This window comes from Hesperophylax consimilis, chromosome 1 (assembly GCF_061612785.1).
Source record: "Hesperophylax consimilis isolate HC1 chromosome 1, BYU_Hcon_1.0, whole genome shotgun sequence".
Classification (NCBI taxonomy): Eukaryota; Metazoa; Arthropoda; class Insecta; order Trichoptera; family Limnephilidae; genus Hesperophylax; species Hesperophylax consimilis.
In genome coordinates, this window is record NC_142836.1 from 30393917 (window position 1) to 30410509 (window position 16593).

The 16593-nt window shown below is 34.1% G+C and overlaps 1 protein-coding gene across 2 annotated transcripts in view; it reads right to left on the reverse strand.

Moving 5' to 3' along the window:
• Positions 1-16593, reverse strand: part of aPKC (protein kinase C iota type) — a 207005-nt gene that overhangs the window by 177420 nt on the left and 12992 nt on the right. The window lies entirely within an intron of this gene.

Genomic DNA, 16593 nt, shown 5'->3' on the forward strand with positions numbered 1-16593 from the left:
TACTACAGGGTTTTCCAATAAGAGGTGTTATTTTGATATTCAATCGTAAAAGATCAATGGTTTCGTTGCTTGTGTGGCACGTAGCGCCGTCTTGTTGAAAGTAAACGTTGTCCAGATCAATACCATCCAATTCCGGCCATAAAAAATCATTAATCATCTCTCGATAGCGATCCATTCACCGTAACTGTTGCTCCAGCCTCATTTTCGAAAAAGTAAGGTCCAATGACTCCGCCGGACCATAAACCGCACCAAACAGTCACACGTTGAGGATAGAGAGGTTTTTTTAACAATAACTCTTGGGTTTTCGAGTCCCAGATGCGACAATTTTGCTTATTGACGAAGCCACCGAGGTGGAAATGGGGCTCAACACTCAAGATGATTTGCATTTGATTCACTCAAGTGAATTTTAATAATTTCAATGCGTTATTGAAGCGAGTATCGTTCCATTTTTATTAATGGCGTAGTTTCTACTTGTCAAATGTCAAAATGACAGCTTCAAAAGTAACATCTACCGAAATAGCGGGCTATTCAAAATAACACCTCTTATTGGAAAACCCTGTATTTGAATATCATATTTTGTCTATTGCTCAATCGTAAGAGAGTTTATTACAAGGACGTCTTGCACGGGCGATCGATAAAGCCCTATGTCAATACGATATTGACTAAATTCGTGGTCTATGGTCAGTTAGCAACATTCCCAAGCACTGTCGACGATTGATAAGAAATTCCGACATAGAAAGCCCGCCAAATCTTCTTGGTGTCAGTTAAATTTGGGTGACTGTTATACGCAACTTTTTTTAATAACAACGTTTTTCTATGCAAAATAACTGGTTTATCAATGAACGGAGGCAGATTTACGAAGCTCGTAGGATTGAAAGAGGTCATTTATGCGATCAATTAAATCCATTCGAACTTGGAGAGACGAAATTAATAAGACCTGTTAATATGATATTAATTAGATTCTAAATAAAACAACGTGCTTGGCTATGCTGACAAAACGGAAGAGGTTTTATTTCATGTCATAGAAAAGTTTACACCGTTAGAGACTAGTACGAGTACATAAAGACATGGTATTTTGAGCATATTATAACATTGTCCCAATCACATCCAGAAGTTAGTGAAATTTACCCATGGATACTTAGTATGTAGATACTGTGCCAGTCGTACATGCGCCGTCCATTTATTTAAAGATATTACAGTAAATGTGTAAGTAAACGAGTATTAATTTAAGGTTGTGGAAAAATATTACGACCAAACTGACAAAACCTGTAGCGTCCCCAAAGTGTTAAAGGGTTTTACCTGTTTTTTTTTCAAATAATGTATGTAGGAGGATTATATTAAGTATATCGATAGAACGGATTTATTAGTGAAAACTTCTCGAACTTCTCAAAAGAATTGTAAAATTTTAGCACGATATATTCGTTCATTACTAGGTAGGTACACGCCGATTCGTGAAAGGTAACTCATAGAAATTAATTACTTGCACAGAATTGCACCAGTGGCGTGCTGCAAACGCCGCCGGGCACTGGGTTGGTAAATGGGGGGATTAGGGAAGAATTATGGCTGAGCGTGGTGGCAACTTTGTGAGCTTGGACCCGAGCAAGGATTCATGCCGTCATCGCGGAGGCATTATTATGCTAAAGGGATTGAATATGAATGAATTGAATGCAGTTTAATATAAGCTGCCAGAGAGCAAGGATTTTAATGGAATATCATTGTTGTTGTTTCATATTCCGAACGATTTATGTATTTAATACTGACGGAAGTTCCGCTAAAAACCACAGACATAAAGAATTTTAAGTATAATTAATTTTATGAGGGGTACGGCATATCCTCGTTATTTATAAATAATTATTCTGATTTGAAAGCTACCTTAGCAGTTATTCTTAAATAAGGTAAGGGGGGGCAAAGTGAAGAGACAGAAGATACACTGATTCATTCATTCAATTCACCTAATTTTATGAGGGGTACGGCATATCCTCGTTATTTATAAATAATTATTCTGATTTGAAAGCTACCTTAGCAGTTATTCTTAAATAAGGTAAGGGGGGGCAAAGTGAAGAGACAGAAGATACACTGATTCATTCATTCAATTCACCGCAAGGCACGCGTCTTTCTTGTGCCCCTGAATAAATTTAATACAGCTACGGCGAATTGAGCGTGATAAATTTGCAAATTGAATAATTTGTGTAGATTCCTTACAAAATTTCACCGTTCAAACCCGTGATTGTACTATTTTATTATTGTCATTTATCAATTGTAAAAATGTAAGTTAGTTACTTTTCACTTAACTCCCCCCCCCCCAGAGTTTGCACGATAACTGTAGGGGTGGTGCCTCGAGAGAATTTCAAAGAGAAAAAAATCTCCAGAATATCGCCGAATGCAGGCTGCAGGGCCGGCCCTTTTGAAAGCCAAAACAAAAGCGTGCCCTTGGAGTAGACAAAGTATATTTGTTTACATCAATGCACATCCGTATGTGAGCGTACATGAGCCTAGAATGGTAGTTGAGAAAGTCACCAAAATTGTAATTTTTAAATATTTATAAAATAAAAATAAACATATTATATACTTTTTAATTCTGAGATCGTACCGTCGCTAACATGATTAAAGTAGTGTTAGAGTGAGAGGGCAATAGATAAGCATTTATAAACAGTAGCGCGTACACAATCACCCTCTTTCCATACCTAGATATCGTCCAAGCTAGGCGTTAGTTCGTTATTCTAATAATTGTTACTTATATCGTGTAACATCGCCTCTCACAACAACCCCAAATAATATTAATTTTACAGGATATTATTAAATAATATCATAACTCAAATTACTTTCAATTTACTTTTTGTGGAATCTTGAGAGTGGAAATTAACCCACTTCCCGACATCCGATCGAGTTGCAACTCGGCAGATAGACTTTTTGTCAATCACGCGTTTCTCTGAAATTGATAACATTATAAAAATTTTCAGCAGTTAATATACGAAATAAATTTCGGTATCATCCAATAAGGATTTGTCTTAAGTGACAGCGCGGTTCACTTAGTTTAGTAAGTCCTTGGGAGGAAGGTGCAATCCTCAATAAAAATAATAATACATCTAAAAATATATGTATTATTTACATATCGTCACCTTAAAGCAATAGTGGGATATCTTCGAAAAATACACTTTTGAGATAAGTATGCAGTTCGATGTAAAATTTTGAGCTCTACATGATGCATTACTGGGATATTTTGTAAAAAAAAAATTGCCAGTGTTACAAGTAAAATCTCAGTATTGAAATGTTCGGTCACTCAGAGCAACACTGAGATATTGATGTTGTCCCACTGTTGCTTTCAAAAGGTCGTTTAAAATACTGAAATAAATTTATTGTCTCACTGTAGCTCTATAGTTTTCAACAAGTTGGGTGATCTTGGAAGAGAAACATAAATAAACTGAAGGTGAATACTGGTCAGGAGTATGTAGCAAAGTCAGGAAAAATACGCAGAGCAAAACAAATTAAGCCTGTACTGTGTACTAATTGTAAATACAAATGTTCTGAATCTGTTTTGGAAGTTGATCGATTAAAATATTTTAATATTTATGATTCCATGAATGCTAGCTAATAGTGGTTATTATTTTGAGAGAGATGGACATAACATACGTATGTGTAAGATTTTTTTATGGCAACCTTAGATATAAGCAATAATACCATAAGCACTGCATTAAAAAAGAAAACAGACAGCTTCCTGCAAAAGGATGATTTAGTTGATGGTGTTATTTATTTATTTATTTATTTATTCATTTTTTGGGAAATCAACAGTTTATATTTTTACAGATTGTACATAAGTGAAATAGCCAAAATAAAACCAATTACGGATTTCCTCCTTGTGACTTTACGTAAGACAGCATTAGAAGAAATAATTAAATTTATGAGAAATGTGAAGTTATAATTATATAAAATAAAAGAATTGTATAAAATAATAGAACAAAATAATACAACAAAAATAAAGGGGAAAAAAAAAAAAAAAACTAAAATTTATATAAAATAAAGGATTATCGATACATTGATAACCATAAGAATACAAACAATATTGTGCATATAAATCATATCATAACCATAACCATAAGAAGACAATGTTGTGCATATAAATCATACCATAACAGGATTATAAATATATAAATACTAGAAACATAAACATCAGAAACATCAATTCAAGAAACATCAGTGAAATACTCTTTTAAGGTCATTTTATATTTAGTAAATTCGCAATTGAAGATGTCGATATTGAAAGTTAGTTGATGGAAATATTGTATGTTTTTAGTTTTTCTAGATCATTATAATTATTTATGCAATGGTGATTTGTGTTTTCATTAAGTCTTACATAAATTTTACAATTTTTGATCCAACAGAATTTGAATTTATTAATTTTGGTAAACTCTCTGACCTTTTTGTAGAGTACTTTGTTTTTATGAGTTAAATGTTCATTTATATAGATCCGTTGTTTTCCATTAAAGTTAATATCCTCTGCTGTTAGGCCCCTTCTTGTCCGGATTGCTGCTATGATTTCGTCTTTCTGATTCCTGCCCTTTAGTTTTACTATAATATTCCGCGGTCTTCCTTCAATCTTCTCCTTGGGGGTGACTCGGGTGGCGTATTCAATGTCGTCGCTTACTATATTTAATTCTGAATAGATCCTTTTGATAATTTCCGTCAGGTTCTCTTGTTTTTTTTCTGGTATCCCAATGATCTCTATGTTATTAATGCGTGCGTGTTGTTCGTTAGCATCCAATTGTTTTTGTAATTCTTTAAATTCACTTTGTATTACGGCGTTTTGTTCCAGAGTTTTTTCAAGGTTGTTGTTTTTTTTCGTATCAATTTTTTTTTCTAGAGTTAATATTTTATTTTTTAATTCCTCGATTTCTTCTTTATACTCCTTTCTGATGATTTCCAGAAATTGTACCTTAAATTCTTCAAACTTTTTGTCAAGAAGTTGGAGGAGTTGGTGTCCGTAGTATTTAGTGTTTTTGCAGTTGCTCGTGTAGTCATTTTGGCACGAAATATTAATTAGTATAACTTCACTTCACTAAAACTTCACTTTAAAGCTATTAAAATATAGATATTTAGATTTTAGCTAGAATTTTTTATTTTGTTTTGAGATATTTCAAGAGTGAAATAAAAACACGACAGCTGTCATTGAATGTTATTGTTGTATATGAATCACATCAACAGCTTTAGTAGAGTGGAATCGCACTATTATCGTGCAGGATCATCTCGGATCTCCAAATATCCAAAAGATGTACAATTTGTACAAATAGAAGTGTGTCTCGGTAGGTAATCTCTATGTTACACACTCTACATACAATTCAATACCAAATTCAATATATATTTTTTTTAACCAAAAAAGAACCTTTGTGGATTTTGTGTATAATACAACTATAGTACTGCAAATGAGATATTAGAAAAAAGAATAATATTCTGAACACATTCAGAATGTAAAGCTATCTCAACAAGAAAAAGATAAAAACATTACCAAGACCACTGATGATACTGTAGTTGCCATTTATGACTTTCAAGCTGTTATGCCGTTGCCAAATGGTAATATATCTATTTTTTTATAAGAGCAAGTTAAATGTTATAACTTCTGTATTTACAATACCAAACAAGACAGGGCCATTGTTACATGCGGCATGAGGGTGTAGCTAAAAGATGCGCAATTGAAATATCTACCTGCGTGTACACATTTTTAAAAGACCTTTGCCAAGGGAAACGGGAAGTGATCTTTTATTCTGATAACTGTGTGGCACAGAATAAAAACAATTTTATTTATTTTCTATGTACATACATGCACTATGAACACTTGATATTCAAATCATTACCCATATATACCTAATTGTTGGGCACTCAGGGAACAAAGGAGACTCCATTCATTATTGCATCGACAGAGAAAAGGTCAGGATTTTAAAACAAGGCCTAATATTTATTCCAACGGAGTTAGCGATGATCATAAAGTGTTCCAAGAAGAATGAACCTCGTTATAAGTTAACAGAAATGGAAACAACGGACTTCATTGACTGGAAGAAGGTATGTGAGAATACTGGAAAAAATTTCTCAATAAACATGGACAAAAATAAATGTATTTGGAATAAAGTTAAGATTTTACAGATCACTAAAGACGAATCGTTAGTTATCAAATACAAAAGCACCTACACCGAGGATCCATTTAATCAGAGCATTAATGTGAGAGAGCGACTAAAGAATGTTCGGAATGAGAAAAGTATAATTCTAGGACCAGCTTATACAGCTCCACCTACAATTCCACCGAATAAAAATCGTGATTTCTTATTTGTTTGCCAAAGTGGTGTTATACCAAAAAAACCTCATAATTTGTTTTGAATTAATTAATACTGCTAATACAGACTGCGATGTACAAGAAGAAAATAACGATGAAGGTTCATTGTAGGTTTCCAGGGAATCAACACATATTTGTTTTATTTTTTTGTTCTTAAAGTTTTCTGTAAAAAAAATTACATACCTTTATTATAAAGGTTTTCTGTTATTTTTGATACATACCTACTTTTTATTCTTGGTTTTCTGTTAATTTTGTAACATACTTTTATCCTTAAGGTTTTTCTGATATTTTTGTTACATACATTATATAACGCTTCTCATAAATAAATTTATAAGCACAAATATATATTTTTTTCATTTTTATTCCACCTTATTATCGTCAATTGTCGTATTGACAAACTATAGGAGTAGGTGGGTGTGTACTGTTGAAAATGTATTTATGATTATAAACATCATGGAAAAACATGCAGAAATAAGAATTATTAATTATTTAAAGCAATTATTAATTATTTAAAGCAATTATCAGCCTGAAACAGTCGTACACATTGAAAAAATCTCCCGAGGAACAATTATTAATTCATTTATCCATCTAAACTCGTAATATTATTACTATGCTACACTGAGATAATTTGAGATGATTACCAAACACTCCACGCAACAGTGAGATATTTCCAGATTTACGTATACTTTGTCAAAATTAGTATGAAAAAATTAATTATTTTTCTATTATTACAATTTTGTGTTGATGTTAAATAATTTACCTCTCTTATACTATATCATTAATCTGCAAGATTAGTTAATTTGATGCTGCTAGAGCTCACGCAAACCTAAAAGTCCTATTATCTCAGAACAGCATTTTTCAAGATATCCCACTATTGCTTTAAGGTGACGATATTTATATATTTACGGGTCGATTTTTTTAAATGATAAGCTTTGTTGGTTAGTGCCGTGACTATATAAAAAAAAGATTTTATTACATTAAGGTACCTACGTAAATAAAGCTTTTTTCTACTAGTAAGAATTGACGGAACAATATATCCAAGCATTATAGGCAAAAGATTTAAGATAAAAAAGATGTATTTAGGAGCATTATTCTTTACGTCTCTTACAGAAGACGGAGTTCGGCAGTAATCTTCCCCGGGGGAGCCGAACCTTTTGGTGCACGCCACTGATTGAATACCGGCTTCAGGTGACAAAATACTTGTAATGCCGCCGCCACAGGACGAGATAAATAAAAGAAGCAGTTCCTATCTACAAGGTAACGTATCAACCCCCGGAGACAGTTCTTGGTACGTTTCAGGCGAAAGAATCCCAATAGTTATTTAGAGCAGTCCAGCCTGAGGGTTGCTAAGCCAAACTACCCATCACCCCGTAAACACCGAACCCAGCTTCCAAACGATACGACCAAGTAAAATTTAACCAATTGTAGAAATGGACAAACTCAAACGAACGTTCAATGATAACTCCATATTTTAAAGTGGGACTTTATGTGTTCCAAGTTACTGGATTTTTTTTTGTCGGGTGGAGCCTTTAAGCCAACTACTTTTCTAAATTCTTTGTGAATTCGAGAGACAATTTGATTCCAGGTGATTTGCGATGTACAGATTAACCTGAAGTTGGTTTTACAATGACTGGTAATATCCTTTTCTTCAGATATTCTGAAAAGGTTTCCATCTGAAATATACGACCGGTAAACTGTGGAAGGTAGATTCATGAATATTTAAGCCATGAATACAAAATGTTATTTGGAGAAAATAAAGAAGAAAAAAATATGCCTATTAAAATGAGAGATGTTGGTAACATTTATTTATCGAATTTGTAATCCAATCATTGAAATAAAAAATAAGAGAATCTAAATTTTTCTAAAGTAATTACATGAATTTGCCGTAAGTCGAAGAAAATATACATTCAAAAACAAATAGTGAGCTTTGGCGTTATGACTGTTTCTATCTGGGTTTACTGGATTGACGCCACCATTTTCAGCATACATCACTTTTCATTCATTTCTGATAACAAAAAAAATAGTGAGCTTTGGCGTCATGACTGTTTCTATCTGGGTTTACTGGATTGACGCCACCATTTTCAGCATACATCACTTTTTCATTCATTTCTGATAACAAAAAAAATAGTGAGCTTTGCCGTCATGACTGTTTCTATCTGGGTTTATTAAATTGACGCCACCATTTTCAGCACACATCATTTTTTCATCGCGAGATTTGAAATATAAATTTATCAAACTAACCATCACGACGTTTCGGGGCAGGGGTGGGCAGATGATAGACCGCTACTCAACTCTATCTGGGCACATACTCAATGCTTCATTTGTTTTATGGTCTCATACCTACCAACTCTTCTGTATAAATTTGAATTTTGAATATAAATTTAAGTAAAAGAGTTGAAACCTGGGCGAAGCCGGGTAGTAACTATATACTAGTCTATTGTCGCGTCTGAGTCCCCACCCAGGCGTCGTGAGTTCAGTTCCTCGGCTGGCTAATTCCTCACTAAGCCACAAGCGAAATGTTACGCTTATTGTGCTGGTAGTAGGAGATTTTCAAATTATTGTCAGGTTCGTAACCCGGGAATTTTCTTCTTTTAAAAAAATACTTATCAGGATAAAACCATTTGTAGAATCAGGTAAAGAGTGCAAAGAAAACCGTTCGTTAATTGTTTATTCGCCGATGAACGATAAACATCACAACGAAAAGGAAATGCAATGTGTTGGATACGTGTCCGTACGTATCCAATGCCCGTCGAATACCAGTCACCGGATATATGGAGTTAAACCTATCACCGACACCGTCACCGCTTCCCGCGTCCGTGCAGTGGCGAATTACCGCGAGTAATCACTGCATCATCAATTAATCCGACCTCAAATATACCACCAGTATCTATACAGTTGCCAGTCGATACAACCAATAACACCGAATCAGTGTTGCCAGATGCATGGTTTTTGCCATGTTTGCATATTTTTTGGGTCATTTAAAGCTTTCGCCAAAAGTATGTACTTTTGAGTGAGATACGATTTTTTTTAGATCGCGTGGGTGAAATCCTAATGAAATGAGGAATGTAGTTCTTGAACTTCAGTGGGGGTTCACAATGTTTCTGTATCTAAATATTATCTTTGTAAATAAATTATATTAATAAATCTTCCCTCTTTTTTAAGTAATTTGTTATATTATAAATTGAACTTGATAACAACAACAACAAAAATCGTGTTAAACGGATTTTATTTGAATGGTGTTTTTTTTTTCTTTCAGACACATTATTTTTTTCCTGTCATTCAAAGGAAAAATATAAAATGATTATTTTTAATAAAGCATTATAGGTGTGCCGTTTTTTTCTTATATAATATACTCTTTTAATATAAAGCTTGCTAGAAATGTGGTTTTTTATCCTACAAAACATTACCCTTGAAACATGTTGTGTTTTTATTTTGGGATATTATGGCAATACTGAACCGAATATACAGTAGTTTCTTGTCGATACAACCAATAATACCGAATAAATCATTTGCTCTTCTACGTGCAGTGAATTAGAATTTAGTTGAAACTGTCTTTTGCATACCGCGTTATATTGAATTAACGTCTCACTCAAATTTCTCACGGACGTATTTTTTGGCGCAGATAATACTCGACCAACATCTACTCTACTGTTATTTGACTAAATAAAAATAAAAGTAATATTTGAGGTTATCAAACTCGAACATAACAATGGTTAAAAACGACAGCGATATGTATGTCAAAATACTAATAAAGAAACTGTGTAAATATATTATTATACGTCAGGAATAGAAACAATCATCATTAACTCATAAATTTACGAATACCTACATTCTACAATAACAACAGGAAAAAATAAACTATTCCAATGCAACACACATAAGCGCAATTACATTGCGAACTCCCCAATACAACGGTTTCACACTATGGGAAACCAATACTTAGGTGATGTCGATATATTTAATATTAACTTTGCGAATTTTGTGGATTACGTAAAAGACTTATTTAAACACTATTCCTAAATGGAAGTTATATTTTTGTAAGCCGTTCAAATCGCTGTATTTTTTTAAATTTATGTTCTTTTATTTTTTATATTTCTTTCTCATGTTTCAAAACTGTCATTAAAATTGTACCACCAACATGTAAAAGCCCTCTGGGCGTTAAACAAATGAATAAATAAATTATAGGCTTCACACCATTTCTTTTCTTATTTTTCTCAAATCCGTCTCCTTCTTTTCAAACAATAACTTCTTTCAGCTTGCAATGTGAAACAATTAACTACATTTTGTAAGGCCTATTAAACTTTATAATATTATCAAAATCACAACACCCAGCATTGCCCTTAATTGGAGATCTAAATAACATGTTTGCTAAGACGAAGAACACTGTCAAAGTCAAATGCGTTGACCAACATTACCAATCATAAAAGTGCAGTTCTTTTATCGCGAGTTCATTGGTCCCACCACCGCATATCGTCAATTATCTGAGATGATTAGCCGCAGAGCGTTGCAGCAATGCGCGGTGGCTGCGCCTACAAAATATACAGACTGTACGCTGTAGTGCTTATGGCCCGGTTTTAAGTTCGGCGTGGTCGGAAAGTCGAGCTTATCGTGGCTTAGCACGTATCCCGTGTATAGGTCGTAAGCCTATCACTAATATTACACGTATTATCTATGATATTAGCAGAGATATGTGTTTCTCTTTTCTTCGCAAAACCAAACTACTATAATCGCGGTCTTTCATAATGTCGGCGACCGCAGTTTATTTCTATGCGTGTTTAATTTAAGAGTTGATCTTTGATTAAGTACCCAACATCAATGAGCACGGTGCTATATGCGAGGGTACAATTAGGTGGGCGACACATTACGCTATACGCATCATGGCTTGGACTATTTCATATGCTGACATAGGCCAGATACTAAAATATAGCGCGCTTAAGCGTAGTCTGTCACAGGCTTTATTATAAATGTTTTGTTGGAGTCACAGTGCACTCACAATTCGTGAAATTATGTCGAACTAACCGCTGAAAACGAACTGTTCTCACATTGTAACTTTTAAAATTCCTCAAAAGACTATTTTAGATTGGTTATCAATTAATATCATTTTCGACATTTCTCGTCGCTCGATGAATATAGTCCATACTGATGAAATTAGGCAATATTCGTAAATTTCGGTGAGATGAAAGTTTGCAATTAAATAATTACAAACTTTCATCTCACGTAAATACGTAAATGTAACAATTGAGTCACAGTGTGTCACTGCTAACGCCTCAGCGTCTAAAAAAGGAACCACTTTGCGGGTTATCAAGGGTTGCGAGGCCGATTTAGCTTGCTTAAATTTGAGCGAGGAATGTCACGGCGAGGATACGGATCAACTGATATACCGCGCTTAAATAGTTGCCCAGAATCCAGAACAGCTCAGGAGGAGAGATCTGACTGTCCAGAACGCCGGCCGAGACGGTCTTCCTTGAGGTGGACAGAGGCATTCCTCGAGGAAGTCACGTAACAGTATGATTGCAGATAATGCCTACCCGGACTGGCGATTAGACTCGGACGTGATCGGTCAATATCGCTGCGCTGTTTGTAATAGAAGTGACATTAAATACGTTTTCAAATGAATCCGCGACGTACGTGAGTATATTAGTCAATAATAATGACTGTGCTTTTAAATCAATGTTTGGGCGTGACAGCTGTATACGAATAAGGAACTCTGTTCATATAGATCAGAGGTTCCCAAACTTTTTTGCCCCTTAGACCACTTGCCAATTTTTTTTTCCGTAGACCCCCTGCCTGCCAAATATTGAATTTTCCTAAAACTATCAACGTACCATGTGATAATCATTTATTTTTTTAGTAAGAATATTCCCTTCCCTTGCCTGCCCAACAACCGGGTGGCGGTATAGTTGCACTGTTTTTACATTGTGCAGACAGGGGCACCCTTGTGAGGTATTACACCAAATGAAAATGAAGCATTATAAGCAACAGGAATTTCTTTCTGTAGCTTGTAACTACCCCTTAATTTCTTTTTCAGTGCTTATTCCGGTCAGTTCTTCTTGTAACATGATATCCGATTCTTCAACGTTGCATTTCCATAGTCAAAATCTCCTCAAACTTAGTTTTTAAGTTTATGTGAAGTGCATTTAAATGTTGAACGTCATTATTACCCTGGACGTTTTTCAAAAACAAGTTGGGGAACTAGGAAAATTCGCGGCTTCCAATGTGCAATGTTTTGCTTGAATATATTAATTCTGACAAGAAAAGGAACGTAGGCTCTATTTAATATACCTCAATTAACAACTTTACGAAATATAAAAATACAAATATCAAATAAGTAATTTCGCAGTCTATTATATTTGTGTTAGGTATATTGTGTCATTTACGGAACTCTTAAATGTTGACTTGAGGTAAATGGGGGTCCGGTCGTATGAACCCCCATTTGAATCTCGTGGACCCCCAAATTTTTTTCTCGCTGACATAGACCCCCAGCAAGCCGATATCGACCCCTGGGGGTCGATATAGACCACTTTGGGAACCTCTGATATTGATCAACAAACGCTGATTCTGAATATTTAAATTGTATCATATATTATTATACGTATTTAAAATTGAATAAAACACCCTGTTGGGCTAGTACGACCGAATCTAAAATTAATTAATCTAAATCTAAAATCTCAAGGAAGGAAATATTATAAAGAATGCCTTACAACTTAATAGTGTTCTTATTTTTCGGTAAAAATTTTAGCTCTAATTTAACTTTCAACAAAAACTTTATATAACGCTGATGCGATTATTTTTATTTTTATTTTCTATTATCCCTAGCATTATCTATTATTTTTATTTGTATCCTACCTTATTTTTATTTTTATCTTTATGTTTACAAGATTCACCTACTCCAATTCCTTTCCTGTATGTGATCATGTAATAATATTATATATTCAGTATTGGTTATTTATGAAGGGAAAGAACTATTTTAAAGAATACCTGACATCATTAAATAAGTTCATTTGCTTTATTATTCTTTTTTTTCATTTCAATTCTGTTTAAAATTTCTTTTTAAAATAATTATTTAATTTATCTTTTATTTTCATCGCTTTCTTATTTTCAGTTAAACCTATTTAACCTATACCTATTTTACTACTGAATGAATCATGTATTACATGTATATAATTATACACAAATTTCGACTACCATAATACGGACATGTGTCTAGTGTGGTAGTCGAAAAGCATGTAAAAAACCTGTATCCTAATATATTTTTATGAATAAAGAAAATTAATTAAAAAAAATCTGTTGATGCTAAAGTCACTGGTAACGAATTACATCGGATTCTGATTTTGTGTTTTGAAAAGATTTCATTATTGTTTCACAGTATTTCACAGCGCCCATAATGTTTGTATATACTAATAATAATTTTAACATTTATGGGTACCACCTATGTACCACACATTGAGATATATACCGCAATTTTAGATACTCTCATTAAAATTTAAAAGAAAATATGCAGTTGAATCACCAAGGTTTAATCAAACTTACAAGTCCAATTATAGGTTAAATTGTAGCAAACATTTATTAGATCACCAAAATTTAACTATTGTGCACGCGACAAAATGAAGTTGACCTAGGTGATAAGGGCGCATTTTTCTTATTGGATAGTTTGATGGCGTCCACCATTTTCTTCGTAGTAATGCACGTTTTCGAAGACTCAAATTGTTTGTGAAGAGCGGTCACGGGCGAATTTTTACAGTTTGGTAGAATACAATGTCTATAGTGAAAAGATGGTGACATTGTACCAATGTTCTTAAATATTAAAAGCGGTTGAACAAAAATGTCTTGACTATCGATGCCGACATACGAAATACAAAACGTGGGATAGACATAGACAAACCATAGATTTGGTGCGTTTTCGGGAGACCCGAAAAATTAAAACTTGGAAAATTATGTTGCTACATATAATAATAAAAGATATGTACTGGTATGCAAGTTATAGGGTCATTATTAAAAAATAAAATATGAAGAGGACTGGAGTTCCTTCTTACGATTATTGAAGAATTATCGACGATTGGATGTATACAATCTTTGAGATGAATATATTTGGAAAATCTTATGTTTTAAACTGGTGTCTACTATATTCCTATAACTATCTACATTAATGGTGTACCACCACTTTCAAAAATTGAGTGTAGATACTATTGTGAAAAACAAAAATTATGTATGTATCGAAATACATAACAGAAATTAATTGACAAAATGCAGAACATTTCCATAACCGATTTATTGTAAAGAATAATATAATCATGTTTAATAATAATAATAATAATTGGATAATTTGTAGAGCGCCGTTTTTGTGAAAAATCACCTCAAGGGCGCTAAAGTGACTAATTTACTCGAATAGCATTCAGAAATGTTTTGATCTTTAAAGTGTTCATTTATTTGGAAATTAATAAGAAATAGAAATGTATTTTCTGGTTTGCTAATTGTGACACAGTGCGAGGTGATTTTAGGAACAGACACAAGATACGTACGTAGATAATATATAATACACGATATTGTAGCCACAAAGAACACGAACTTACTAATCAAATTATGATGTTTGACTTTTGAGGTATTGAGCCGAGTAGCGGTTCCTCCTTCTTAAGCCACCGACTTCACGTATGCAAGATTGTCCGAAACTCAAGAAGGAGAAGGAAATGCAAAACGATATAGGCCGTCGTCCCACGAGTCGGTAAGGAATTGGCAAAACCGAGTGCTGTGAAGAAGCGGTATACCGGGATCTTACTAGTCCGTATATTTGCAATGCCCGCAAACGGGTCGGGGGGCGAGCGGTAGCGATGCGACGTACTTCCCTTATACAGCTAGCTGTACGTGATGATTTCAGTGGACGATCGATATTTATCAGGCCACCACCGATAACATATAACAAATTTTATTTTAGTCAAAAGACAATTTTTAAATATTTTGCGGATTTATTAATTAGGCACATTAATAATATCACAAAAAATTCCACAAACTCGTCGCACTTGATGGCTGACTTGACACAAAGACTTTGTTATCGTTTCCATGTTTCTCAATCTTCTGTCAAATTACAATTTATATCAGTATATTAAATTACCTAATTTAAAGTACCCTTATAATAGTACCGGCGAGTCAATTTGACAGATGAGAAAATGATGACATTCAGCGTAAAGGCGTCAAATGCGAAAACAGACATACGCAATACCGACAGTTTAATGGGCTACAAGCTACAACATTACTAGTTGACATCTGCCGTGTGCAGAGACCATGCAGTACGAATCGCGGAACATTTCCCTCGATCTTACAACATTCGGTATATTGTCGATTCCTTACCGACACGTGGGACGACGGCCTTAATATTCCAAAACATTATAGTATTGAGCATTGACAGCATAAGGATAATATACAACTTTGCCAGTGAGATTCTTACCTTTTAACTACGCTTTACCATTAAAAACAATCACTTTTAGCATTTGTTCAAGATTTAAAATTTGGGTAAATAATGATTAGACTAAACCGCAGCTTTAACCAGAATGAAAGATACAAGATACGTTCAGTATCGCCCTGGTGATAGACCACCAACCAAAATCGAAAAGTTACTTGAAACGGCTTTAGCTTTAGTGACTAGATCTAAATAGCCAGGTATTTTCCAACGTTCCTCTTTCCCATCCCCCTTCCTCACTTCCTTCAGCCTCGCAACATACTCCGATTAAGGATGCCATAGTCCCACAGGCTTTGGACAGTTGGGCCTTAATCGTATCAAACTAATCGATGTTTGGATCCCAAATCAACAGATAACAGTCAGAATATACATGTTTTATTTATTCGGAATTTAATGTTTGCATGCTTGCATTGTCGCTCGGTTGTGAACCATCTAAGTGGGGTTAATTATTTAGCCCCATCCCACCCAGCTGTTCCACCTCCCCCCCAATACAACTCACTGCTCATCTCCTCAGCTGGGAACTGAGTCACTGTATATAAATCATTAGGCCATTAACTGCGACTCACTAAAATACACAGGACACATATTACACATTATTTGTTATGACGGGTACAGAAACAAAGACGACTGTGTCCGAAAATTTTTTTCATGGCATTACCCATTTCTAATATTTTTTGTGAAAATTTTTTATCAATATCAACACCATATCCATGAATATAAAACAAAAAATTGTGATTTGACGGGCATACGAGAGATAACATAATATCGATGGCTTCGAGTTAAAATATTGTATTTCCAATTTTGGTCGAAATGAGTCAAGTAC